The following is a 27,362-nucleotide window of genomic DNA, read 5'->3' on the forward strand; positions in this document are numbered from 1 at the left end:
GGTGCGTGCCGCACTCCTGGTAGGTCTCACTTTGGGATTCACTATTTTGCCCCAGATGCATCAAGAACCCATTTTACTATTCCTTAACAGCGAAAAATAACGATTCGCTATTAAGGAATAGCAAAATGCAATGCATGAAGAAATCACCAGAAAAATAGCGATTTCTTAAAATTCCTTAATTGCGAATCGCAAATTGTGAGTCGCAATCAAGGAATACCTCCCCATTCATTCCTATGGGCCTAGAGGCCCATGGGAATGAATGGGAAGACATTCTCAATTTGCGAATCGCAATTAGCGAATCGCAAGAATGCGATTTCAAGTGTGCAGGGGTGTCCAAAGGACACCCTGTTGCACACCTGAAATTGATCTGGGCACATATGTTGTGCACACACATGCCCTTAGGGCATGTGTGTGCGCAACATGAAACTTTCAAAAATGCACTTTAGTGCATTTTTCAAAGTTTTTGCAAATTACCATGAAGTTCAACTTCATGATAATTTGCGATCCCTATTAGCGAAATCGCTATTTTTTTAAACTTTAATGCATTGCATTTAAGGAATATCAATTAAAGATTCCTTATATGCAAGTAATCGCAATTTTGCAATTTCTTAATTTGCGATTTTTGCATTTGGGATGATGCATCCCAAATGCAAAAATACCGGTCGGAAAGGGGCAGATTCTGAGAAGCTGCCCCTTTGCGAGCGGATTTTATCTTGATGCATCTATGCCTTTGAGTTACACTCAGTATACTATTCAGTTTTAACATGTCACAGGTTGCAGCCACATCATACATTACTAGGGCCTCTGTTTCAGTTGCAAACCACTTTGCGACTGATTTGCGGCTTGCTGAAATTTTGTTCATGATGGCCCCTGTGTCTCAAGTGAGCTGGAAATATTGAACGCAAATCTGCCTGGAATAATATCATTATGACTTGCTACCAGTGTTTCCCTAGAGCATTTTGTGCATGCAGTTACACACGTTCCCTGTGGAAATTAGTACTAACAGGTGGGAACAGCCTTCGCAAATGTATGGCAGCCTACCTTTCAGAGAGTTTTGGCTGTGCAACTTCCTCCAGTCATAACCTTCCGTAAAAAGCAAAATGTGCTTCCAACTCATACTCTTCAATTGGACACAAACACCTTTGTGCCCCTTTTCAGATTTAGGGTGGAATTTATAATGATCCTCAGTCTGAGATATCTGTTGGTGAGGAACATGAAATCGACAGAGGGATCCAACATCTTGCAACCACAGTTACATATGAATAAGTAGGTAATTGAACGGAGAGAGGGATTAGATTGGGATGGCTTCATGTCATCCATGATAAGTGGCATCTCTGCTGTGGCTGGAAATAATAAACCTTAAGCCTGTACATTAAACATTTGCTTTCAACATTTTAAATAATCCTTACATACCTACAATATGAACCACATATAAATATAAAAATATTACCTCCAATTTTAATAAAGTATTTACCAATGCTCAATGGCAAAATAAAAGACTGGTTCTGGTGTGCACATCAGTTTCACGGTTCATTCACACCCCTTAATTCTATTTTCACATTGGGTTTTTTAATATCCAATATTAATATCTTTTTGAACCAAGGCATTGTTACCTTGATGAGGTTGTGCATAGGCAAAATTGTAACATCTCTTTTAATAAAGGAATGAAATATGCACTCAGGAGGATATGTTTCCTAAATTTATTCTGTACAGTATCCAAAAAGGTAAACTCCCAAGCAGAGAACAGATGGCAAGCCTCTGATTTTCTTAAAGATACCAAATTATAAAAGGGAGCATCCCCTTTCAGAGAGCCAGGTAGTAGCAAATCATGTATATTTCAGTTATCTATGTTCCAAATTATTTACATTTTGCAGTCTTTTTAGTTTTCTAACAAGAGAAATATGTACCTGCTGCTCAGCCAGTGTGAGTGTGGTGTGGAATGTTGGTGCGTGATGATGCTGTGGAATGTTGGAGGAGTGAGGCTGTCAGTTGGAGTATAGGCTGCTCCTGGTGGGGCTCTCTGTGCCTTTTATCCTGAACTTACTATCTTAATAAATACTATCTTAAGTTACCCTGGAGTTGGGTCTTCGCTTGATTACAACATTTTGGCAACGATTTTACTAAGCAGAACCTGCGTGTGCTACCTGTATGGACTTTGACTTTGAAGCTTTTAATAACTTATAACTGAAGAAGATGTTCTTGAAGAGGCTCCTCTTGTATCTGTGTTTGGCGTGTACAGCAAGCTGGAACTCCTGAGCCCCACCAGTGACCACAAGACCCCAACCCGGGCGTGCCAGGTCCTTCTGGACTTTCCCTCTTCTTGTCTGTTGTAATCTTGGAAGAGGTGTCCGTGTTGATTTACCTTGGGAGAATGTCTCCATCAAGAGGAGTTCCCCAGAGGAGCAACAAGTTTGAGGTTTCCCTCTTGTCTGTTTCTCGAACAGCTTTAAGTATAAAGAAGTTTGTCTCTCTCTTTGTGGGGAAGAGCTTTTGGAGTCCTGCCAATTGAAGAGGTGTTCCTCTCATTTTGAGCATCTAGCCCCCAGAGCCTCTGTGTGGAAGTGTCTCTGGCAAGTGTCCCCAGAGTCCTTTTATAGAAGAGCTACAAGCCCCTGAAACCGACATGTGGAACTAGCTCCGCAGTCCTTGTTTGTGGGCTGAGGAGCTTCCTTCATCCCTGCCAAGAGGATCAACAACAGTCAAGGGTTATGGTGGAGGAGTTTCCTTGCTCCATGCAGGAAGAGCATCTTGGACTCTGCGGGGTGAAACCGCCTACTTATTTTCTCTTTGCTGACTTGGTGCAGAGTGGTGCGGTGCTTTGTGCTACTTTGGTGAAAATTTTTACCCCTTCCATTTGTGACTTTTTCTCAAGCTAAACCCTCGATCGCTGTGCCTCATGTTTTCAAACTTTCAACTGGCAACTGTTGCCTACCCTCAATGGCTGCTCCCCGTTTGCTGGCTCTAACGCGAGCCCTGTCTTCATCTCACTGAGCATTCTGAAACTTCCACGCTGTCTCACACGCGCGTGCCTGGTGCCACCCGGTACGCTCTCGGCATATGTGTTACCAGCATGCAGCCATGTTGTTTGCGGTAATGATGAAACCGGAGAGTGTTGGATACCTCTCCTCAGTGTCTTGGGTGATCTTTCAAGGCCTGTGTATTTGGGTGCCCCGCAAGGGGTTCTGGAAGCAAAATTCTTGTACAGCCATGATTTCTGAGCATTACACATGTGGTAGCTTCTTTTCCCGATCAGCGTGGACTACTGTTGCTTAAACGTATGTACTGTCATTTTTTATTTTAACGGCGAGGAGTTCTGGTGAGCTGTTGGAAGTTACAAGTGTCAAGTATGTTGTAACTGCTTCAGTGTAGGGGTACTCACCTTGGGACCTATGCCACGTCCCTGTCTATGACCTTGCTAGCCAAGCTCATGCTCTAAAGTCATAGCATAAGGGTTGGATTTTAAAAGATTGTCTTCCATGGGGTGCTTCGCTGTTTATGTATTCTTTTATACAGTGTTTATGCTGTGTTTTGGACTTCTTCTTGAAAAATGTTGTTCTTTGTATGACTGTGGTTTTTGAAGTCACTCAGAGTTATCCCAACATGTTTTAAACTTCAGGGAAGGGTTGGATCTCTTACTTAAACCTCTTATGGTGCTGTGTTTTTACTTGTGTGTGTGAGTTGACTTTTGGTCTAAGGTCGCACTCGATTACCACGTTCCTGTGGTTGTGGGGTATTGTGTTAATTCTCCCTGTTGCTGTAGTGTGTGAGATGACTTTGGCTGTTAAGTCACTCTGGATTACCACCATGGCATGGTTGCGGGGTTGGTGAATTCCTCTCTGTTGTTGGTGTGCATTTGTGGAAGCTTTTTGGTGTTTAGCCTCCCTGGTCTCCCACGACCTTTGTGGGGATGGGTTGATTTGGTAAGTCACCCTGTTGGCGTTCTGTGTAAGATGACTTTTGTTGTTGAGTCACTCTGGGTTACCACCTTGTTGTTGTTGTGGGAGACTTTGTTCAGTCTCCTACTGAGTGTGTGTGTGTGTGTGGGTTGACTTTTACACGTGAAGTCGCTCTTGGTTATCCCCTTGTCGTTGTTGTGTGAGTTTCTGTATCTCTCACTGGTGGGGGTGTGTATACTAGAAGGCTCTTAGGTGATGAGCCTCTCTGGCCTACCACTATTTTTTTGGTTGTGGGTTGACAATCATAGGTTTGTCACCCTGGTGGGCGTTGTGTTCGAGTAGACTGGGTAGGGATTACTCGTGTCTACCACCCTTGTGTGGTTGTGGGTTGACATAGGTTGTTCACCCTGGTGGGCACTGTGTTCGAGTTGACTGGATAGGGGTCACTTGTGTCTACCATGCATGCGTGGTTGGTGGTTGATTGAGATTTCAGCCCTGGTATTGGGTGTGTGTACGTCACCCTGTTGGTTTGGTTTTTGAGTTGATTTGTTTTGTCACTTGTGTGTACCACCTTTGTGTAATTGATAGGTGAATCAGGCTTCACCTCTAACTTTGGAGTTGTGGTCGAGGATTGTCTGTGTGCTTGTCCTCCCATTCCTTCCTCTTTTACAGCTTGGGGGATGGTCTCATCTGGTATTTGTGTTGTTCTGTGGCGAGTTTTCTTCTGCACTGTTGAGGTTTGGTTCCCTGTGTGTTCACGTTCATCTTCAGCCTGCCGGCTGATATTTGTGGCATGTGCGTTGTGTAGTAGTTTGCTGGTCTGTTTGGTTTCGTGTGGAAAGGTGGAAGGTATTTATTTGTTTTGTGTGGAAAGGGAGTGGAATTTGTTTTTGTTTTGTGTGGAAAGGGAGTGGATTTGGGTAGGTATTGTCTTTTTGCCTAAAACATATTTTCCTTGTCCAGTTTGTTGTTTTCATCATTGTTAGTACATTGGTGGGCATTGCCATTTTCATTATTGTATTGCTTTATGTTAACACTAGAAGCCCGTCCCGCGTTGTCCGGGTATGATATAGAATGTGTCTAATGTGTGTATTTGGCAAGGGCAATTTATTTAAAAATCTCGTGGTAGACAACATTTTTTGTTTCATTAGAATAGGGACGGAGAAGGGCCAGCTGCAGCCCTGGTTGATGTTAGCAGGCGTGTGTAATTGGTGTAGTCATCCGCCGCCTGAGCCCGGCTACAGCCCTGGTTGATGTTAGGAGGCGCGTGTAATGTCGTTGAATGAGAGAGTTATCAGCCCCGGGTAAATCCGTTTAATGAGAGAGTTCAGTGACAGCGAGTAGGAGGGGCTGCAGTAATTGTCCCCGCAGACACGCTCATTTGCGTGTTCCCCCGCTTGAGGCCCAGATGCAGGCCTGTTTGATGTTAGCAGGCGCGTGTTCCCTAAGCATGGGCGTAAAATCCGTTCCGCTCGCGGAATTTGCGAATTTGTCAAAAAATTCACAATTCGCAAGCTCGCGTATTTTTTTACTTGGTCATGAGACTTTTTGTCCACGAGCATGCAAAAACGGACGCAAACACGCAATTGCACAACGCGAGCATGCAACTAGCCATGTACGACCGCATGGGTAACCTCGCGGTAGCCGCGCTGAAAAAATCCCGGGAACACGCAAAAAGCCCCGCGAACACGCAAAAAGCCCACGAACACGCAAAAAGCCCCGCAAACATGCAAAAAAAACCCCGCAAATTTGCGGATTCTGCGGACCGCGAATTTGCTTTCGCACGAATTCGCGTACCACGAATTTCCAAAATTCGCCCATACTTAGTGTTCCCCCGCTTGAGGCCCAGCTGCAGCCCTGGTTGATGTTATCAGGCGCGTGTAATTGGTGTACTGATCCGCCGCCGGAGCCCGGCTAGATCCCTGGTTGATGGTAGCAGGCGCGTCTAATTTCGTTGAATGAGAGAGTTCAGTAACAGCGCACAGGAGAGGCTGCAGTAATGTTACTTACCAGGCCTCCAGCTGAATGCGTTTGTCATGCCCCCTGCACACGGCCACAGCAGACGATCTTCTGATTAATGTACGACCCACATGGCATGAAGGGCGGAACGTAGCACACGCCCCCAGCGTTTCTCACACCCCCAGCATGCCCCTAGAAGCGGCGCAATTGCGTTCACATGGCATGAAGGCCGGACACACACCCCAGCATTTCTCACACCCCCCAGCGTGTCACGCCCCCAGCGTGCCCCTTGATGCAACGTAATTGGCGCTTGTATGTACGACTCACATGTCATGAAGTGCGGACACACACCCCCAACGTTTGTCACGCCCCCAGCACACGCCCACAGCCCACGATGTGACGGCCGTACCTCATGCCCCCAGCGTTAGTCACGCCCCAGCCCACGCCCACAGCACAACACAGACACGCCTACAGGGGACTACTTTGCCGGCACAGTTCTTTTACCTTTTAAATGTATATGGTGTCCTACGGTACAATTGTATGTCTTGCACTGTATGATTGTGATGAACGCTGCAAAAAACACAGTTGATGGACAGAATGTAGAACAATGTCATACCCAGCCCACTCGGGGTGAAAAAAACGATGGATTTAGGCCCAGATGCTTGTACTGGGGTGAATGTATGACATTGTTCTACATTCTGTCCATCTACTGTGTTTTTTGCCATTTTCACCCCGAGTGGGCTGGGTATGCTCAGACGTGAGTCCCAGGCTCTCCACACCACTGGAGTCAAGCTATCCAGGCTGATGAAGGCTGATAGCCAGAAACCGGTCCTTGGATGCTTGATTCCGGTCTGGGAAAGACATGGCTTGGTAGTTCGGACTGGACTCTTCCCATGAGGCACAGGGTCAGAGCTGATTTGCATATAGCCAGTGTCTAACCCAGGGTGGTGTGGAGTGCAAAAAAAGATGGATTTAGGCCCAGATCCTTGTACTGGGGTGAATGTATGACAGTGTTCTACATTCTGTCCATCAACTGTGTTTTTTGCAATTTTCACCCCGAGTGGGTTGGGTATGCTCAGACGTGAGTCCCAGGCTCTCCACACCACTGGAGTCAAGCTATCCAGGCTGATAGCCAGAAACCGGTCCTTGGATGCTTGGTTGCGGTCTGGGAAAGACATGGCTTGGTAGTTCGGACTGGACTGTTCCCATGAGGCACAGGGTCAGAGCTGATTTGCATATAGCCAGTGTCTAACCCAGGGTGGTGTGGAGTGCAAAAAAACGATGGATTTAGGCCCAGATCTTTGTACTGGGGTGAATGTATGACATTGTTCTACATTCTGTCCATCAACTGTGTTTTTTGTGATTGTGATGAACACCACTGTTTCTTGAAAAGTTAATAAAAACAATTAAAAAAAAAAATTATATGGTGGCCGTCTGCATAGCCTATGTCCTTCTGCTGCAAATGCCCTTTCTAACGCTGTGCTGGGTGTTGTGATTGGTGCTGTGGTTACTGAGATTACCCGCCTCAAAGGTTTGAGCTCTCTCTTTATAATATTAGTATGGATTCATGCATTCTGTCACTTTCTCCTGTGCTTTGCTGCATTTTGATGTTAACACTAAAGTCCATTGTACTGTGTTTACCTTGCTTTTTATCCTAACTGGTTTGACCTTAACTATATTCAGGTCTTTGGAATGGGTCCTCTTCTTATTTCTGTGAATTTTATTTTACCAATGTGTGCTTTTTCCTTGGACCTTTTCATTGTATTTTTGTTCACTGTGAGGAAGGGGAAGTGTTGTACCTGCTGCACAGCCAGTGTGAGTGTGGTGTGGAATGTTGGTGCATGATGATGCTGTAGAATGTTGGATTAGTGAGGCTATCAGTTGGAGTATGGGCTGAGCAGCAGGAAGGCTGCTCCTGGTGGGGCTCTCTGTACCTTTTATCTTGAACTTAATATCTTCATAAATACCATCTTAAGTTACCCTAGAGTTGGGTCTTCGTTTGATTACAACAAGAAACCACACAAACCTGACTTATTAAATGCAGGGCAAGAAAATATTGAACATAAATTAATTTCAAATCACCCGTTTCTCATCCAGGTATATATTTTCTTTCATATTATAAAAGAAGTCTATGTCAAGATTCATTATTAAGATGAGTAAACATGTGTGCTACCTTTGTGTTCAGAAAATATTGAAGATGACAGTTAAGTACTATTAATGACATTAGTTAAAGCCAGCATGCTCATTGATTCTTTTTCTTTGATATTTATTCTTTTTAGACGCCACCATTTTTCAACAAGAGCAAAGGTTTTCATGGCAACTTTTATGGCTGCTGTAGATTACATCAATTCACTTTGTTCCCAGACTGACAGATTACTGCCACTAAATGTAATCCACATTTTAAAGCAGTTTCAAAAGTGCACACTCAATCTTGGTAGATTTCCTGCACACCTCTGAATTTGTGGGTCTAGTTCTTTTTATGTACATATTATGCAGTGGTATTCAAAACTGAAACCTTGCCACTATCTGATGGGAATTCGAGTGCAGTGTAGTGATTTCAAAGCAAGTATCTATTTCTTTTAAGCATTTTTTTTAAAGTGTGGTCATTCAACTATGGATAACTGTCATCATAGCACTGAAATCATGTTCAGAGAATGCATTGGCTGCAGCCCAACACAAAAACGTTGTTGTCACTCTGCTTGATTCTGGTCAATACTATTTTATCAAATGCCAGTATATTAATATCAACAATACTTGAGCTATCTTTTCACCTGTGTACTACCATAACATCTCTTCTGCTAGCTTTTTTGACATAAGTCTCTATTGTGTTGGCTGCAATTGTGTAGTAGGTAGCAAAACATTTTTTTTCAAAAACCTTCCTCAATAGAGGGTTTCATTTTGGATTGTACAGATGAACTGGAAGCACTGAACCGAAGCTACTGCTGTGACTGAGAAGATTGATTAGATTTAAATTAATCTACTCTGTTGAGTGACGCTACAACTGGAAAATGGACTAGTAGTTTCTGATGTGCTGGTGGTATGGCGCCTATGCTGCTGCACACCTTTGTGGAGGACAATTAAATGGTAACTTTGGCCTTAATGGAATGTAATAGGACTAGATCTTCAACATTCTGTTTACCAGCCTCGGGCAATATATTCTCAATGCTCAAAAAGACAGCACACACAAAAGAGAAGTGGGATAGAAATATTGTAGCTGAGCTACTTTCAGCGACACAATCAACTCCTGATTTGGTGCCAGAAATCATTATCTTTGTACTCTGGGTCCAGTAGGAGTAATGTACTCTTCCAGCCCTCATTAAATCCTCCACTGGCCACACACAAAATAATATGTAAGGCAATAGTAGAAACAGTGAAAGTTGAATGGAATAAATAGAAAAAATAGAGACTGTGGATACCGTCAATCTAACATGTCATTTTATTGGGCACTGATGTCTGTAGGCTGAAATGGGTACCTAATGGCAACAAAATATATCCTAGTAAACTGCTTTGACTGCTGTGAATGTTCTACTTATAACCTTAGAAGTGAAAGGATATCTCTTAAAGATATGTCTGTATAACCAACTGTCTATGTTCTTGACATGAAGTTGGCTTTCCTGAAACTCAAGTCTAGCGTGATCTAATTAACTATTTATATGTTCACCAAGGTTTCTTCTGTATTGGCTGGACTGCCTATCAGTGCTTACTTTGAGCCGGTGCTTTCCGGTGCTCAGCACCAGCACTTAATTGGTTTCCGGTGCTCGGCACCGGCACCTAAATGTCAACACCATACTTAGAACAGTCTTCCACATGGTGGTGCTGCTCATCTAATTTAGAGATGAGCAGAACAACTGTTGTTATGGAATACAATATACATTAAAAGTGCTCATACCTGCCTCCCCAGCCATTCCTTTAGCTTTGGGACCTGGAATAACCTAAACTGTGCCATTCACATGCGAGAGAGATGGTTAGTAGTTGTTTGGGCAGTGATGACAGGGGGAATGGGTGGTGCAAGCTGCTGAAACTTAATATTTTACAAATTAAGCACTGCTGCCTACAGATTAATAGACATGTCCCTTCTGATACTAATTGGCTTAGGTTCTAACTTGTCTCTTGTGCAACTGGAAAATAAGTAAAATAAATGAATATTCTGTGGTGCCTATACTGAGTAACACATATCACTTACTATATACCACTTATACCTCAAATGTGCATTCATACACAAATACAATAAGTAACCATAATCTTGTTGCAAGAATCTTCCTGTTCTTTCATATAAAAAACACACAAAGTAAAAAAATGTAAGCAATCCTAACAGCCACTACTAAACCCAAATGTTTATAAGTAGTTCAAATTTCGTTTTCAAGCACAATTTGATTTCCAGTGTACTTCTCTGTATTCAAACTGCTCATGAGCAAGCTATTGAGGAAATAAATGTTCTGAAACAAATCACAAATCCTAGAGCAATGGTCCTGGCTACAGCAACACTGCAGCCTGATTTCCTAGCAAGAACAAAACTGGCCATGTACAGGACTCAAGTCTATGAAGCGGGGGAAAATTCTGATAGGATTTTAGCGAAGAGACTTCAGCAGAGGGAAATAACTAATAGAATTTATAGGATACAGGATCATCTTGACCAGATACGGGATTCCCCAGGTGAAGTGTTGAATGTTTTTCGCGAGTTTTATAACAACTTATATACAGAGGATAAAACAATATATACAGATGAGAAAATTAGGAAATTCAGCTGGGAAATCGAAACTAATAAAGTTACACAAGATCAAAATAGGATTTAGCAGCATGTATAACTTGGGAGGAAGTCGAGGGTGCAATAATGTCTTTAACAACAGGAAAAGCGGGTGGTCCGGATAGTATCCCTCTTGAATTTTATAAGACATTTCGTCAAGCACTTAGACCGGAACTTATTTTTTTATTTTTTTCCAACAGGCACGCCTCCCATGTGTGCGGTATCGACATGGCTGTGCTCCGCTCGAGTAACGGCAACACTGACTGCCAGTATGCTTGAATCCGTGGGCACTGCCACAGCATATGTAGCAGGTCCGCACCCTCCAACGTACATCTCGGGCAACCTGCCGCGGCACCTGGGAAGTACTGGTTGATTCTATCTGGTGAGAGGTATGCTCTATGTAATATGTAAAACTGAATCAGTTTAAAGTGTGCGTTGCGGGGGATGTTTTTGGGACCCGCTAGCACCATTGCCCATTCCTTGTCCGTCCAGTCCCTCCCCCTGTCAACCGCCCACTTGTCACGCAAAGGTTGTAAAGTATATTGTGTGTGTGACAATAGCGCTTGAGTCAGCCAGTGTACCACGTGCGAACCATTTCCCATTACGTGCAGGCATTGTATTAGATGGTGTGTGGGAGGTTCCTCAGAGATGTTTCCCCATCGTTGTGTGTATGCCATGATAATGGAAGCGTGTTGTAAGAACTGTCCCGCCGGTATTCCCGTGTCGCCAGCTAGTGTCGCAAAAGGTATCAGGGCTCCATCGGCGTATAAGTCCGCCATGGTGTCTACTCCCGAGTGTGTCCAGTGTTCCAGTGCGGCTGCCGTGACTATGGTTGTGGTCTTGGGGGTGCCTAGGAGCAGGAGCGCTGGGGCGTATGGCTTAACAGTTTTTGTGAGTCGCAGGCTCCTGGCGTAGCATTTTGTGGCCACTGCTACATGTAGTTGTGACTGTTTCCTTGTTTGTGCCAGTGGGTGGAATAGTGAGTGTATCTGCAGGAGGGACAGCGTGCCCGCAGCTGTGGCCGTGTCCTCCAGGTTCTTGCCAGAGAGCCAGGCCGCCACCCATTGTAGTTGTGCTGCCAGGTAATAGAGCTCTAGGTTTGGCACTGCAAGGCCACCTTCACCGACGGGCGTATATAATTTTTTCAGTGCCACTCTGGGCCTTCCAGTGTTCCAGATCAGATCTCTGATCATGGTTTCCAGTTCCTTGAAGGTGCGGACCGGGACGTATACTGGAACGTTGGCATAGTAATATAGGAGTCTGGGTAGAACAATCATTTTCGTTAATGTCACTCTGCTTGGCACATTGAGTGGGAGAGTCTTCCAAAAGGCAACCTGGGACCTTATGGATGTGATGGCGCGCATCAGGTTGCCATCCAGGATATCCGGGGCCGTCCTGTATATATAAATTCCTAGATATTTGAATGTGGTGTGGTGCCATGGTAGCCTCTCGCCATTGATTCTGAGTTCGGGTTCTGGAGCATCGGGTGCGAACGAGTATGCCCCCGATTTGGCCCAGTTTACCTTCAGGCCCAACATGTTCTTGAAGGATCGGAAGATGTCCGGTAACTCCGGCGGTAAGCAGGTAAGGTCTCTAATATACAGGAGCAGGTCATCTGCGTATAGCGAGACAACGTGTGTGCCGTCCGCTAGTGGGATGCCCCAGCGTGCACCTTTGCTGTGCAATATCTCGGCGAGGGGTTCTATCGCCAACGAGAAGAGCAGTGGGGACAGCGGACAGCCCTGCCTGGTGCCCCCTCGGACCTTAATGGCGTTGGACAGCAGGTTACCCGTGCGGACTCGTACCTCAGGGTTCCTGTACAGCAATCCGACCAACTCGATGTATTCGTCTCCTAGGTCGAACTTACGCAACACTGCCAGCAAATAGGGCCATTCGACCGAATCGAACGCTTTTTCGAGGTCTAAAATTAAGCAGCCCGATCTCGGCCACCCTTGCACTGCATATTCCTGCACCTGAAACAGTCTCCTTATATTCTGGGAGGTGCATCTAGTGGGCACGAAGCCGTTCTGGTCACTGTGTACCAGGGTGGGCACCAGGGTTGTCAGTCGTCGGGCTAGGGTTGACGCCAGGATCTTGTAGTCCGTGTTCAAGAGTGCCAGAGGCCTATACGATCCGAGGAGTGTGTCATCCCTACCTGGTTTGAGAAGAGACACTAATGTCGCCTCGTTCATCGACTGGGGCATGGACGAGTCTTCTAGCGCCACTGAGTATACCCTGAGGAGCTCCGGGATCAGGATATCGGAGCAGGCTTTGTAGTATTCGGCTGGTAGCCCATCCGGGCCAGGGGCCTTGCCATTCGAGAGGGCGAAGATGGCTTCACGCAGCTCATCTGCTGCTATTGGTGACCCAAGGTCGTCTCGTTGGTCATCAGTTAGGGCAGGCAAGGTGACTTCATCCAGGTAAGAAGCAATGTTTGGTTGTGGATTCTGCAGACGCGACCTATACAGCGCACAGTAGTGTGCCACAAAGGCTTCGTGGATTTTCGTGGATTTTCTCCTGGGTGTATTCCATCAGTTGGATGGATCGCCGTCACAGGTGACGTTCGCTCCTCGCATTGTATCAGCCAAGCTAACAGTTTGCTGGGCATATCCCCGGTGTGATGTGTGCGGGCCGAGTGGGCTGTATAATTAACGTGTTTCAGTCTATCAATCAGTTTGTCATGGGTCGCCCGTGCCTCCAGTAGTTTGGCGTTTGCGCCCTCAGCCGCTTCCCGTTCCGCCTGCATCAGGTCTGACTCTAGGCGCCTCAGATCTGTCTCTAACTGTCGTCGGCAATGGACCTGTGTGCCCAGACATTGCCCCATGAGGACTACTTTGAATGCGTCCCATTCAATCTGTGGAGTCGATGCCGTGCCAGTGTTGTCTTTGAAATATTGCGCTATTTGTGTGCATATGGAGCTTCTAAATGGGCCGCCCAGTAGTAGGTCAGGCTGTAGCCGCCAGGTAGGTACCGGGGGTCGCGGTTGCTCCCATGCCAGATCCATGAGGTGTGGGTTGTGGTCAGAGTGTGTGCGGCCCATATAGCAGGTGTCCGTGACATATGGTAGGATCTCGCTGGTGACCATGTACCTGTCGAGGCGTACGTGTAAGGCGTGTGCCCCTGAATAGTATGAGTAGACTATGGTGTGAGGGTTGCGGCTGTGCCACGCATCTTGTAAGTCTCATTGCGTGGACCAGGCCTGAAGAGCGTTCGCAGCATTCTGTGCCTGTGAGCTAGGTGGCGGGGGGTGGGATCGGTCTAAGGCCAAATCTAATGTGCAGTTGTAGTCTCCGCCCAGCACCCACGGGATACCATGCCAGGGCGCCAACGTGCTTGACAACTGTGCAAGGAAATCCGCCATTCCCGCGTTGGGCGCATACACCGAGGCGAGCACCAATGGGTTCCCGTCTAACCTGCCTTGGACCACAACGTATCTCCCTCCGGGATCCACATACGTGTCTAGTGTTGTCCATGGGGTGCCCGGCCTTACCCACACCAATGTCCCCTTAGCGTAAGATGAGTAGCGTGTGGCATGTAGTTGCCCCCGCCATCTGCGGTGTAAGGTGCGAGTTTCCGTTTCACTGAGGTGTGTCTCCTGCAAGAGAGCAATTTGTATGTGGTGACGTTTGAGGTATGAGTAGATCTGGTAGCGTCGGGATGGCGTATGTATGCCCCTCACATTCCACGTACATATTTTAATGGCAGACATTACAGTTCTTTAGCAGTTCTCCTCCTCCAGGTCTCCCACCACCCTCCCGTGAGCCCCACCGTTCCCATCGAGCAAGTGTACCCTGCAATACTCATCTGAAACGCATCTATTTCATCACACCACTTCCTCAAAATAGGGGGGGGGGTAAGAAACATGGCTAATGGAACAATGAGCCATTGAAAGTGATGAACATGTAGAATACCAAAAGGTCGGATGCCAAACGTGCTCCCGTCCATACTCTCGAGGAGAGCAACAAAGTCTATATCTAAGGGGGCTGCTGTGCGGTGCGCACTGTTACAGTGGTTTTAAGTCAACAAAGTCATTACATGAAGGCCCTCCGCCTTCCCGGGGGGTGGATGCCAGACTAAACCACACTTTGCAATACAGGGAACCATTCGCTCATGCATTAAACACCATACTTTACGTGTCCCAATCGGTCGGCTGCCAGGTGAGTTGTCTCTGGGTTCGTGTGTCGGCTGCATGCAGGTTTCTGGACCGTCCCTGAGTCCCGCACCCACCGGAGAGGCGTCGGGTGCGTGCTTGCTCCATATATTGTATTCAGGGTCAAGATTGCCACTTGTCACTATGAGTGTCTCCTGCGCTCGCGGTGTCGTGACCCGTCAGTCCATCTCTCTAAGTCTGCTGTGGCACTCCTCGGCCAGTGTCTCTGAAGCGGCATATCCTATGGTGCAATTAGCTTATGTAATCCGCCGTCTGAGGCGTGACATCTGGTCTGTCCTCCGAGGCCTGGGAGTCTGGTACGCCATATATGGCTTCATCATCGCTGGGGGGTCTCGTGGGCTGCCGCCCGCCGTTTCGCTCTGCGCAGGGGATCGGCTGAGTTCCATCACCAGGCGAAGGGCGTCCTGCTTCTCCTGCTGTGTGTCGTCTGCTGGGGGGGGGTGTCCTCGCCACTCCTCGCGCGTTAGTCTGCGATCTCTGGCGGGGTCTGCGCCTCCTCCGGTTGCCTCCGGACTGTCGTCGAGGAGCGGGGCCTGCGGCCGCTCTGGGGTCTGTATCTGTGCCGCTGTCAGGCCATGCCTCCACGTCGGTTGGGTCAGTGAAGAAGTGGGTTCGCTCACCAGCCACAACTCTCAATTTCGCGGGAAACAGCAGAGAGTATTGCAGGCCTAGCAGTCTCAGGCGTCTTTTCACCGCTAGGAAGGAGTGTCTTTGTCTCTGCACCTGCACAGTGTAGTCCGGAAAGAACATTACTGACGTGTTCTCAATCCGGACCTCTTGGAGTTTGCGTGTTTCGCGTAGGATGGAGTCCCTGTCCCTGTAGTTCAGTATGCGTAGCAGCATGGGCCTCGGATTGGAGCCCGTTGTTAAGGGCCTTGTAGGAACTCTGTGAGCACGTTCTACCACAAAGTGCGGCGAGAGTGACCCCTCCGGTAGTATTTCCTTCAGCCAACGTTCCATGTGCTCCTCTGGATTCCTTCCTTCCCATTTCTCCGGGACCCCAACTAGGCGCACGTTGTTTCTTCGTGCCCTACCTTCCGCATCCTCGGCTCTGTCTTCCAGGAATTCCACCCTATTCAACAGGTCTTGCATTTGTTTGTTCGATTGGCTGACTTGGGGCTGAAGTTCCTTCACGTCGTTTTCCAGGGGCGTGGTGCGTTCCGCCAATTTTTTATGGTCCGCTCTCAGGTGTGTCAGGTCTATGACTACACTATCTATTTTGGTGGCTAGGGAGGTGCGAGTGAGCTGGATGGATTCTTCCAGCCGTTCCATAGCTGCCAGCATGGTGTCCAGTTTTGCCGTTGTTTGATCCGGATCGTTGTTCTTTCCGGTCTTGTCCATCTTGCCCTTAGAGCCTGCTCCGCCGGTCCCGGTTCGAGTTCTGGGTCCGTTAGACATCAGTGCCGTGGCGCGCGTCCAGCCACAGCAGCAAGATTTGCCACGTCGCGGCCGCTGTAGGACGAGTCAGGGCGTGAAGCTGCAGAGTGGTGAGGGCCGGATCTGCTGCGCAGTGTCCGTGGCCGGTCAGTTGCATGTTCCCTTGTCCCTGTGTTGGTGACCGGTAGCGCCCAGTGCCAGCCAGGCCTCCGTGCCGTCGTGTGTGAGCAGCGCAGCCTCGGAGCACTCCCCCCCAGGGGGGTATGGGTATGTCTTCATGTCCAGTAGGCCTCCGTGCGCTCCACGTGGCCCAGCCAGTGATGGGGGCGTCACACACCTCGCATCCGCTCTCCCGTCCCGCCCGGTCTTCTCCCAGCCGTGGGCACCTATGTACCTTCGCCGCACACCAGCAGTGGGCGGTTGCTCTATCCCCAGTTATGCTCGCCAGCGCCTGCTCTCAGTCCGTGTCTTTGGCCCTAGCCGCCTCCGTCTCCCAGGCCTCCTCCGCTCACCTCTGCCGGCTCCATGGCGTTGGCTCCACGATCTCCTCGTTCTGGGGTCCGGCTTCGGGCTGCTGTGCTGGCCGGTTTCAGGTCTCTGGACTCAGTGGGTCGTTCCCCCACTCCTCGCCTCCGGTCTGCAGCGCTCCGGTAGGTGCGCCGCGTCCACCCGTCGCCACCCAGCCGGGTAAGCGCCAAGTCTGGTAGCACGCAGGGAACGGCACTCTCAGCCGGTATGGGGAGGGTCCTGAGCTCTCTCTTTGCGCGACAATGCACCTCGCCAGTGTTAGTCGCAGGCCGCACTTCCGGGCCTATCGCTCCCGCCGGAGCCTCGGGCTGTCCTGAGCACATGGCCTGGAAGCGATGTGCGCGGCTGCTGCCCCGCAAAAACCGCGGTGTGGTTCGGTTGTACCGATTGCCTCCAGAATCGGTGGGGCTCTTGGTTATGGTGTCCCACTGCAGCGCCGGTGGTTATCGGCCGGTTATGGGTGCCGGTTCATTGGATAATTTCGCCGGGAAGGGGAGCTCGGCGCGGAGCTCTACCCGGAGGCGGCGATGTCAGTCGCGTGCGTAGCCACGCCCACCCTTAGACCGGAACTTATGACATTGTTTCTCGCTGCTCATGGGGGTTCAGCGCCAGATTTGTGGTGAAAAACCACAATTATTGTTCTTAAAAAGAAGGATTAACCTGAGCTCTATCCCTCCTCATATAGACCTATCTCACTGATCAATTCAGAGAGCAAGACTTTTTCTAAAATTATTGCTCACAGTTTAGGTATGGTTATTACTCCTCTAGTGTCTAATTTTCAGCATGGGTTTATCCCCGGCATGGATACTGCTGATCACGTGAGACGAGTAATAGCCCTCTTAGATTAGGTTAAGGCAACTGAATCGGCATTGGGGGTGATCCTGTTGGATGCTGAGAAGGCGTTCGACAGGGTCTCCTGGCAATATAAGTGGGATGTCCTGCGACGGAAAGGGTTTTGTTTTCAAGCAGTTAAGACCCTGTATATACGCCCGGTAGCCGCCATACGCATATCTGGACAAGAGTCTGGTTCATTTAGTATAAGCAGGGGCCCAAGCAAGGGTGCCCGTGCTCCCCTCTTTTATTTGCATTATATATTGATTTATTTTTTAATAATTTAAACCAGCATCTAGATATTAAGCCCGTTAGTTTTGGTAATGTTGAGTATGGAGCATTGGCATATGCTGATGATATAGTTGTACTTACTAGTGATATTGTTACAGCTCTACTTGCAATTAAGTCATTGGCCGTGCAGTTTGGCAGTTTCTCTGGCTTTAAATTAAATATAGAGAAAACCCAGGTACTTTATTCAGGTACAGATCCCCCGTTAAATATTCCAATTGTCCCCGAAGCAACATACTTAGGAATAAAAATTACATCAGCAGTGGATAAGATCCCTGATTTGAATATTATCCCTATGATGGAGAAGGTGAAAGCAACGTTAGAAAGGTTAGATCATCTTCATTTATCTCTACATGGGAGATGTAACGTGTTGAAAATGTTGGTTCTACCGAAATTTTTATGTATGTTAAGATCAATCCCCCTAGAGTTCTGTTCTTTGTGTTTTGTTAATTAGAGAAGATATGTTCCAGATTCCTGTGGGGGGACCGAAGACAGAGAAGGGCTTATAAGAAGATGGATTTACCTAGAAATCGTGGTGGCTGGGGTATCCCACATCTCATGATTTATTATTGGGCAGCTATGATGCAATATATGGGTCCCCTGGTAGTTGGGGCTAAAGCCGAGATTCCCCTTTCCCATGGACCATCTATTTATGAATTTGGGTTGGGAGAAGAGATTAACGGTTGCTTAATTAAGTTAATTGAGCCCAGTTATTTAAAAAAACAAAGTTTAAGATACTCAAGGCTGCTTATGCAGTATGGAAACAAATTAAATGGAAGATACATGTTTCAAATCTTAATGTTTATACCCCTTTCTTTTCCCCCAGGTTACTTCCTATAATTCTGCGAGACCAAGTAACAATTAGATGGGGTTTAAAAGGATTACAATACTTAGAGGATCTAATTGATAAAGGCCAAATTCTATCTTTTTTAGACCTTCAGGAGTAATTTGGCTTAGGTAAACAAGATTTTTTTAAATACCTTCAAATCCGCAGTTTTCTGGCTCGGTCGGGGTGAGGAATAGGACATCAGTTTGTCAAAATCCCTTTAATTGAAAAAATGACGAAAAAACACAACATGTCAATTTTATCAACAATTAGTGGAAATATTTCCGGATGATCTGGATATATGGAAAACAAAATGGGAAAATAAACTGGGAATCGAAGATATTAATATAATTAAAATCCCTTGATCTTGCTAACTAGGTTGTAATGACTGGGAGATTGTGGAGTCAGCATTACATGGCCCTTTATGATTTATATTATACTCCTAGTAAAATTGCTAGATGGGGTGTAACAGTGTGGGACAAGTGTAACAGGTGTGGCTTATTTGCCGCAGACTCTAGTCATATGTTTTTTTTCTGTCCTAGATTGGGGGAGTTTTTTCAAGAAATTAAAAACTTTTTAGATATAATACTTGGATCCCATATTACAATTTCGGGAGAATTAGTGATTATTGGTTTAGGGTCTGATACAGAGGCCACTATTAGATCGAGAGATATAACTGCTACTCTATTTATTGCTATGGCGCTGGTACAGGCCTGTATTACTAATGAGTGGAATAGCTCTGACCCACCCACTTTTATTAATTGGCGATCAAGACTCTTAGCCACGTATAATCTTGAATTAGCAATATTTAAAACTAAAGGCAGAAGAAAAAGGGCCATGGGATCTAAAATTTGGTCTCCAATTTCAAATTGGTTCCATTGAATTCGGATAGGTATGTAAACGACCTACATGTGATGGCTATATTAATTTAACGGCGAAAAAAGGGGACTGATTATTTTTGATTAAAGGAACTGATATGTATGTTTAATTAATTAATATCTTGTCTGAGAAACCTTGCCTATTTAGTTCTTGACAGGTTTTTGGTATTTTGTTTATTAAGATGTATCAATGTTTTTATGAAATGTATCATAACCCGATGTTGCCTCGATAAAAAAGGGGGAAAAACTCAAAAAAACATTTTTTTTTGTAATTAAAAAAAATAGGAAAGTTATACCCAGCTATATGCGGAAAGGTCCCTGGACTTTGTGATCTGAATAAATAACATGATACTGTCACACTTGAACTGAAAATGTGTTTGTCTTTTAAGTGCTGGAATATATTTTGCTTTTAATAAAAAAGTGACCCTACGGCTAAGCATCTGTGGAGAGGGTTGACTGACATGGACAAGTGACCTCTATAAAATATATGAACTCGTCTCCGTCCACCAAAGAAAATGGTAGGTGGTCAAGAAATAAGAATTTGATTACCTTTATATGATAAAAAGGGGCACTGCGTGTTACTGATGGTACTTTCTTTCCTTGTTGACCAAAGTCTTGAGAGTGATTCGTTTTTATGCCAGTGCTACAGCTGATTCTGAATAGATGTGATGTTTCTAGACCCCCAAGAGACTGAGCATAAAATCGCAGTGGTGCCACCCTGTGTTTATCTGAGCAGGTGTGGCAGAACCAGGGTTGGTGACAGATGGGTGTGGTGTGGAACCTTGTGCACCCCCATCATGACACACCAAAGTTACTCTTGATTTAGAAGATGAGCCAACAGCCTCACTATTTTAGTACTTCTTTGTATATTGTTGCTATCAGCATACATGTTTGTCTTCAAATTGAGTCCATTGACCCCCAGGGTCAAAATGAATGTTCCGATTACCATAATATACATTTAATGACAAATGGTGTAGCATATGCAGTGTGGCTAGAGAGGGATATTATGGGCTAAAATGCTGGTCTGGGAGGTCCCAAAGGTGTTGTTTATATTACCCGGTGTGAACAACAAATGACCCAGGATGCTTTGAAGCAATATTCTGTCGATTCATCTCTCATAGCTGACATTTGTTCACTAAAATGTGAATGGATGCTAGATATTTCCTTCCAAGATTATGCCAGGAGATAATGTTCAGTGTTCATTATAGACATTAATGTTGTAATTTTTTATTTTAACTCTTAGGCTAGGTCAAAGAGAGTCAGGGAGTTAGGAGAGTGAGAGGTTCACCATATTGAACATCTCCCTATAGCTTGGGCATGAAAAATAGGAAGGGAAAGAATGTAGAATATGTAAGCCACCCTGACAATATGTGTGATGGAACGCTAAGTGGAAAATACTTCATATTAATTCCACCATAGAGTTGTGTGGTCAGAGGTCCTAACTGTATGACATACAGTGCCAGACCAAATTTTACTTGGAAATAAAAATGTTAGTGCAACAATTCTGTCAGTTTTACTCACCTACGTGCTCAAGTACCTCGATAAAGGCAGGGCTGTGACAGCAAGTAGAAGATAAATACCATTACTCCTTGACTCAGCTACTGAGTCATATGACCCATAGACTAAAACGCACAAAGTTCAATGATGTCCAGAGGACACTGTTCAAATCTCTTGTAATCAAAGAAAATCATATCCCACGAGAAAAAGCCCACAAGACAAGCAAAAACACAAGGGAACACCCGAGGACCTATGTACCACACCACACTGATAACACCCAAACCAGAAATATCTTGAACAAATGTGGGCGTACAACTCATGCATCTTATACACACTAGCCTAATTACATCCACAGTTGAAAATGCCCCAAAATCAAGGAAAAATCTGGGGCAGCTCCAATACCCTCTTCCTACAGGCATTTACCTGCAACAGCATAAAATACCTAAATGTTGAAGGAAATTAGATTGCAACCCAAAATCCCTCACATACCACATATACCAGGGTTCATGGCACACAGGATAAAAAAACAGCTAAGGTAGCTTTTGGGACCAACTATAAGTGCCAAGTATTATAGAAAACATTTTGGGTAATTCCACAAGTCTCCCATAGAGTCATACAACTAGCTATGATAAATATCTGAAATCACATGCACATCTAGGAACTTAGCTAAAGACTCCTGTGCCTCCTGCACCTCCAGCTGCAGAATGAGGACAGGAGAAAATACCCACCAATTAACCCCTTCACTGCGGGGGTGTTTCCCCCCGCTGTGCTGAGGGGCGGGGGGGGGGGCGGCATGCACAACGCCCCGGTGCTCATGACGAGCTCAGCTCGTCATGAGCCACGGCGCTCCGGTGCTCATGACGAGCTGAACTCCTCATGACTGCTCCCGTTTTAATGGAACGCTCAGCACAGCAGGGGAATCAGCCCAGCGTGCGAGCGTTCCATTAAACGGGCGGGGTCATGACGAGCTCAGCTCGTCATGAGCACCGGAACGCCGTGGCTCATGACTAGCTGAGCTCGTCATGAGCACAGGAGGGTTAAAGAAAACTCTGAGAACACACGTAAGCTTCTCAGGTTCTTCAGACTCATAGTACCCATAAGGGGAAATACTCAAATATGTGTTTTTTAAGTCAGGGCAGGCTCATCACAGTCACCAAAATCATTGTACCCACAGTAGGAAATGCCAATGTTTAAGAAACTTCCAGGTGCACTGGCCGACCACATCACAAACGGTGTCATAACATTCACAGCCAAATATTGAAAGAAAACCAGATGCTGCTTTAAACTTCTTATAGTCCTAGACTATTAATACCAACAGAGGAACATTCCCAATAACTGAGAAAGACTGTGGGCATGCCTGGGTCCCACCATAGCACCTAGACACAATGGATAAATTGCATAGAATAACACCCAAAGTAGAAACTCAAGGGGAAACATACCTTCTGCCTTACAAAGCCCCTGGTCTCACTGCACAAACAGCAGAAATAGCCACACATTTTGGAATATTTGGGGGACCCCAGGCACACAACAACCAAGAGGCATAGCACAAACAGTAGAAAAAATATACAATTCAAGGCAGTATCTGAGGGGACACCCTAAGCTTCCCATAAACCCACAAACAACAGAAAATGCTAACACATCATGGAAGACTCTGGGCTATGCCACAAGCCCACCACGGCACCCAGACTCAGAACACCCTCATGAGAAAATGCCGATAAATCAAGGACATCTTTGCAGGTGTCTTCCAGTCCTTACTCTTCCCTTACCTCCCTGACCCATAACATACACAGTACCAGATATCAACATATTGTGGTAGGGTTTGGGGACACATCCTATGCTTCTCAAATCCTGCAGACTCAGGGCATCAACAAAATACAAAATGCCTAAAGGTCATTCAATATATGAGGGCAGCTATGGAACGCTTCCTGCTCCCTGAACTAATCAACACCTGGTTGATAGTTGGAAATCTCCAGCTTAGCAGATGTGTTCATGTCAGAATCTGTCTGGAGCACCAGAGCCAATAAGACATGCATTCTTTGGAGAAGAATTCATCACAGTGGTTGGTCTAGAGCACTGCAGTAGACCAGAGACCTTGCCATGGCGGTGTCAATGTTCATTGTGGGTTGAGGGGTTCAGGTTGTGGTGTCAGCCATTGTCCTAGGCAACAATGTGGTACCTCTGACCCCTTCGGTTTCAGTAGGAGCTCTTGGCCTTGAAATTAGGTACAACCAGTGCTTTAAATGGGCCGGTACTCACCGGTACTGGGTACCGGCACTTCTTCATTTTCTCCCCTTGAGTACTGGCACTTTCTTCTAGTAGAAAGAGAGTACCAGTACTCATGCGGATCTTACTTTAACCGAGGCAGCACGCTCCCTTTATCCCTCAAGTTATTCTACGGCAGCACCTTTCAAGCACTGCACGGAATCAATCAATGGAGCTCGTCACCAGGACACAGCGTGAGCTGCTTTGTAAATCAGAGCAGGGGTGTTTCTGCTGAGTCATTTGCTTATCCAAAGATCTTTCACAGTGGGCGCTAAGAGGGGGCTGTAAAATCTAATGGGTGGCGGTGGGAGGCACTATTCAGGACATAACAAAAGAACGTATGGGAAGGCTTTTACAGTCGCCACACATCTGAATTGCTTTCTTGCACACTTCCACTTCCACACTCACTGATTCCTATTTCATCGACCTTGGACAGACCTTAAGACCAATCAAAAACGTGGAGATTGGCACCTGGTTCCCCAGTACAGACGTTGTCAGCTCTGGCCCTAACTCCGGTTTACAAATGTTCCAGGAGAGACTTGTTTATTTAATTTATACATTTTTATATAGCACGGACTTTACCCGAAGGTGTCAGAGCACTTCACAATAGGAACAGTAATGATACATGAGGAGAAAATTACAAGTGAACAAATTACAAAAGCAAATGTTAATTTACATGAGGCAAAAGTGACAATTGTGAGCAAACAAAATACAAGAGGTAGCAAACGATACATTACAGGAGGAAAAAGTGATATATGTGCAGGTTACAAAAGCATACAAAGTACAAGTAGAGGTATAGTACAGCAATAAATGGCAATCACTCCAGCACAAGAACAAACGTTACATGAGGCAATGGTGGCACTTGCGCAAGTATCTAAAGCAAACAAAATGTAAGAGTTAGCAAACAGTATGTTACAAGAGAAAAGTGATGTGTGCATGTTACAAAAGAGTACCAGTACTGGACAGATGGCTCAGTGGGCTGTATGCCACCGGTTTGATTTAAGGAAGGCTGAAGCAGCATGTAATCCTTAGGTGGTTGATAAAATGCATGCAGATTTCGTACATACAACCTTGGCACGGTAAAAAGCTAACCTCGCCCCTTGTCCCCCCTTAGCCCCGCCCTAAACTCCACCCACTGCTCCTTTTGGTGAGTACCTGCACTTATTTTTTTCCATTTAAAGCACTGGGTACAACCCATATTATCAGAATTCTTCTGCAGCACCCATACAAACACGTAACATGAATCTTACTTCAGCAAGAAAGAAGTACCAGAATCAGTCATACTCCATGAGGTAAATGCCCAGCAGAAAGGAGGCAAGATCAATAGAAGCAAAGTTCATATAAAGGGCGAAATTTCTCACAAGAAGAACATTCACACCAACCACTAGACTGTCTGGAAGGGGGGCATTAAAGCGGGCAGAGGATGATGAGTGTGACGTGACAGATTGATGTGCTTTATTCTCTGTCCACACGTGGATGTTGGGCAGACCAATGGAGGCAACACATGGGGGAGGGCAGAGAGATGGAAGGAAAAAATTTACTTGGGTAACAGATGTACCTTATCCTCTATTCCAAAAGCTGCAGAGTTGACTGAATATCTAGACTGTAGCCAGTAACCTCTTCTTCGCTAATCCTGACTAGCAGAGGACCCCAAACTGTACTAAAGGTTGTGCTGTTTATCTGATCAATAAAACAACCATTCAGTAGGACCATTTTGCCCTTCCATCTTTGCCTCTGGGGCAAGAAGACATTTGATGTCTAAAATGGATCTGCACTAAAGCAGATGCCATGGAAGCCCTGCAGAAGATCTTAAGAGAATGACAGCAGTAATTAACTTTTGTCTTACAGTTCCACTGTCAACAAATCCAACCTGAGAGATGAGCTTCCCAGTTGACATTTCAGGCACAAAACGTGTGCCACTTCACTACCCGAGAAAAATATCAAGGCGTACTATTGTATTTAATTCATGTGATCACTTTTATCCAACTTCACCTGACAATTCCAGTCTCCAGCCTGAACAAACAGCAACCAGGAGTTGACTACAGTTATTTCTTTATAACTTTTTAAAGTGTTACTCCTACCTCAGTGCCTTTAAAACATGGCAGAGGCAGACACTTTACTACCCATTCAGTAAATAGTTGTTATAAAGGGTCCACCCTTCCAATGAATTCCATTTTCACAAATGTTTGTTGTTCGACGTTCATGGTTTCCACGATTCACAATTGATTTATCATTGACTTTTAACTTCTTTGTTAATTGAAAATGTATTATTTTCATGTTTCAAACAAATTGTGTTTCGGTACTACTGTACCATCTTCAGGGGATAAAAAATAGTATTACTGAATTGAACCAAATGAATAGCATCTGTTACCAGGCATGCCAAAACAGCGCAGTCAATATTACGACTGTGTCATTACCACGAATTCCATTACAATGCAAGTCATTACAACGACTTGCTTTAGGGAAGCACTGGAGTTTGGAATAGTTTAAATTACTATTCCAACTCTAGTCGGTGTATCAGTATGGAAGGTGTTGGACTTAAAATCCAACACCAGTCCAACACTGCATTCCCTAAAGCAAGTCGGTGTAAAGTCTTGCATTGTAATGAAACTCATGGTAATGTAGCACTCGTAGTACTGACTGCATTGTAAAGGCATTACATTCTAATGACTGCATTGTAATAGATATTTCCTGAACCAAATACATGTAGAATTCACCAGGGACCCATTAAAGTGAAAAATAACTCATTTTACTCTACCTCCACTCTCTGACTCATCCCAAATCCCATTCTACTACTATGATTTCCAAAATAACCCTTTCTAGCCTCTTCCCTCCTCTACCCCTCCTTGAATCATTTCAAACCACTGTTACTAGGATTTGCCAAACACGCCTTTCTAAACCCTTCTCTCATGTATCCCTTCTCGACTCTTCTGATACCTCATCTCTCTCCCTAATCCACTTCTAGAAACTCTTCCCTCCTCCATCTCTCCTTTATGTTATGTTTTGTTAGAGAGTATTTATAGAGTGCAGCTGTCACACCAGGGAGTTATCATGGCGCTATAGTCAATTGAGTTGCGTGCATAACGTAACAACAATTGAGAACTGGACTGAAGGGGTTAAATCAGAGCTTTGCATAGTGCATCTGAGGCAGTAAAAATCCAGGTTTTCATGAACTTTCTGAAAAGGGTTTCTGATTGAATGAAACCGAGGTTACTAGGGAGTTAGTACTAGGCCTTTGTACCTAATACTACAATGGATTTGCCTCTTTTAGAGGTACAGCTGAAGGCTGGAGGTTTTAATTGATTTAAGCTGGAAGATCTAAGCGTGTGGCAAGGTACATCATGGGTGAACCTAGATCGAAGATACTGGGGGCCAAAGGAATGAAAGCTTCTGAAAGTACTTGTTAAAAGTTTGAACAGTAATCTTTTGTGGACAGGTAACCAGTGCACAGTTTTAAGGGCAGCAGATGCAGAGGATTTCCTAGGCCATTCAAATACCAGTCTTGCTGCAGCATGTTGAACCATTTGAAGTTTAAGAGGGACTGATTTATTAGTTCCTGCATAAAGACTGTTGCAGTAGTCGACTCTAGAAGTAATCAAAACTGTTGCAACTGTCTGCCTAATCGTAATGGGAACTAAATCAAAGATCTTTTTTAGTGATTCGATTAAGTGAAAGCAGGTACCTGCTACAGATAGCGCTTGCTGATGAAAAGACAGAGTAGAATCAAATCTCACCCCCAGGTTTCTGGCTGCAGTTACGGGGTTAGAGGGAGGACGGGTATTAGCCGCCCTCCATCGCCTGGGGCAGAAATTATTTCCCTTCTCTAATGGCATGAATTCCGTTTTTTCAGAGTTCCATCTCAGATGGTTGGTCTTCATCCAGTGAAAAACAGCTGTGAGGCATTGGCAGAGGGTTTCCTCAGAAGTGTGGTATTTTTGTATAGGACCAATACCAGCTGTGTGTAGTCTGCATATCAGATGCTCTCAATGTTGAAGGACAATATTAACCTAATCAGTGGGGCCATATATGCATTAAAAAGTACTAGGCTAAGGATTGAACCCTTACTCATCTAAAACCTCCTCCAAGCAATATGCTCTGCAACTAA

The sequence above is a fragment of the Lissotriton helveticus genome, chromosome 3_1 (assembly GCF_964261635.1).
Source record: "Lissotriton helveticus chromosome 3_1, aLisHel1.1, whole genome shotgun sequence".
Taxonomy (NCBI): domain Eukaryota; kingdom Metazoa; phylum Chordata; class Amphibia; order Caudata; family Salamandridae; genus Lissotriton; species Lissotriton helveticus.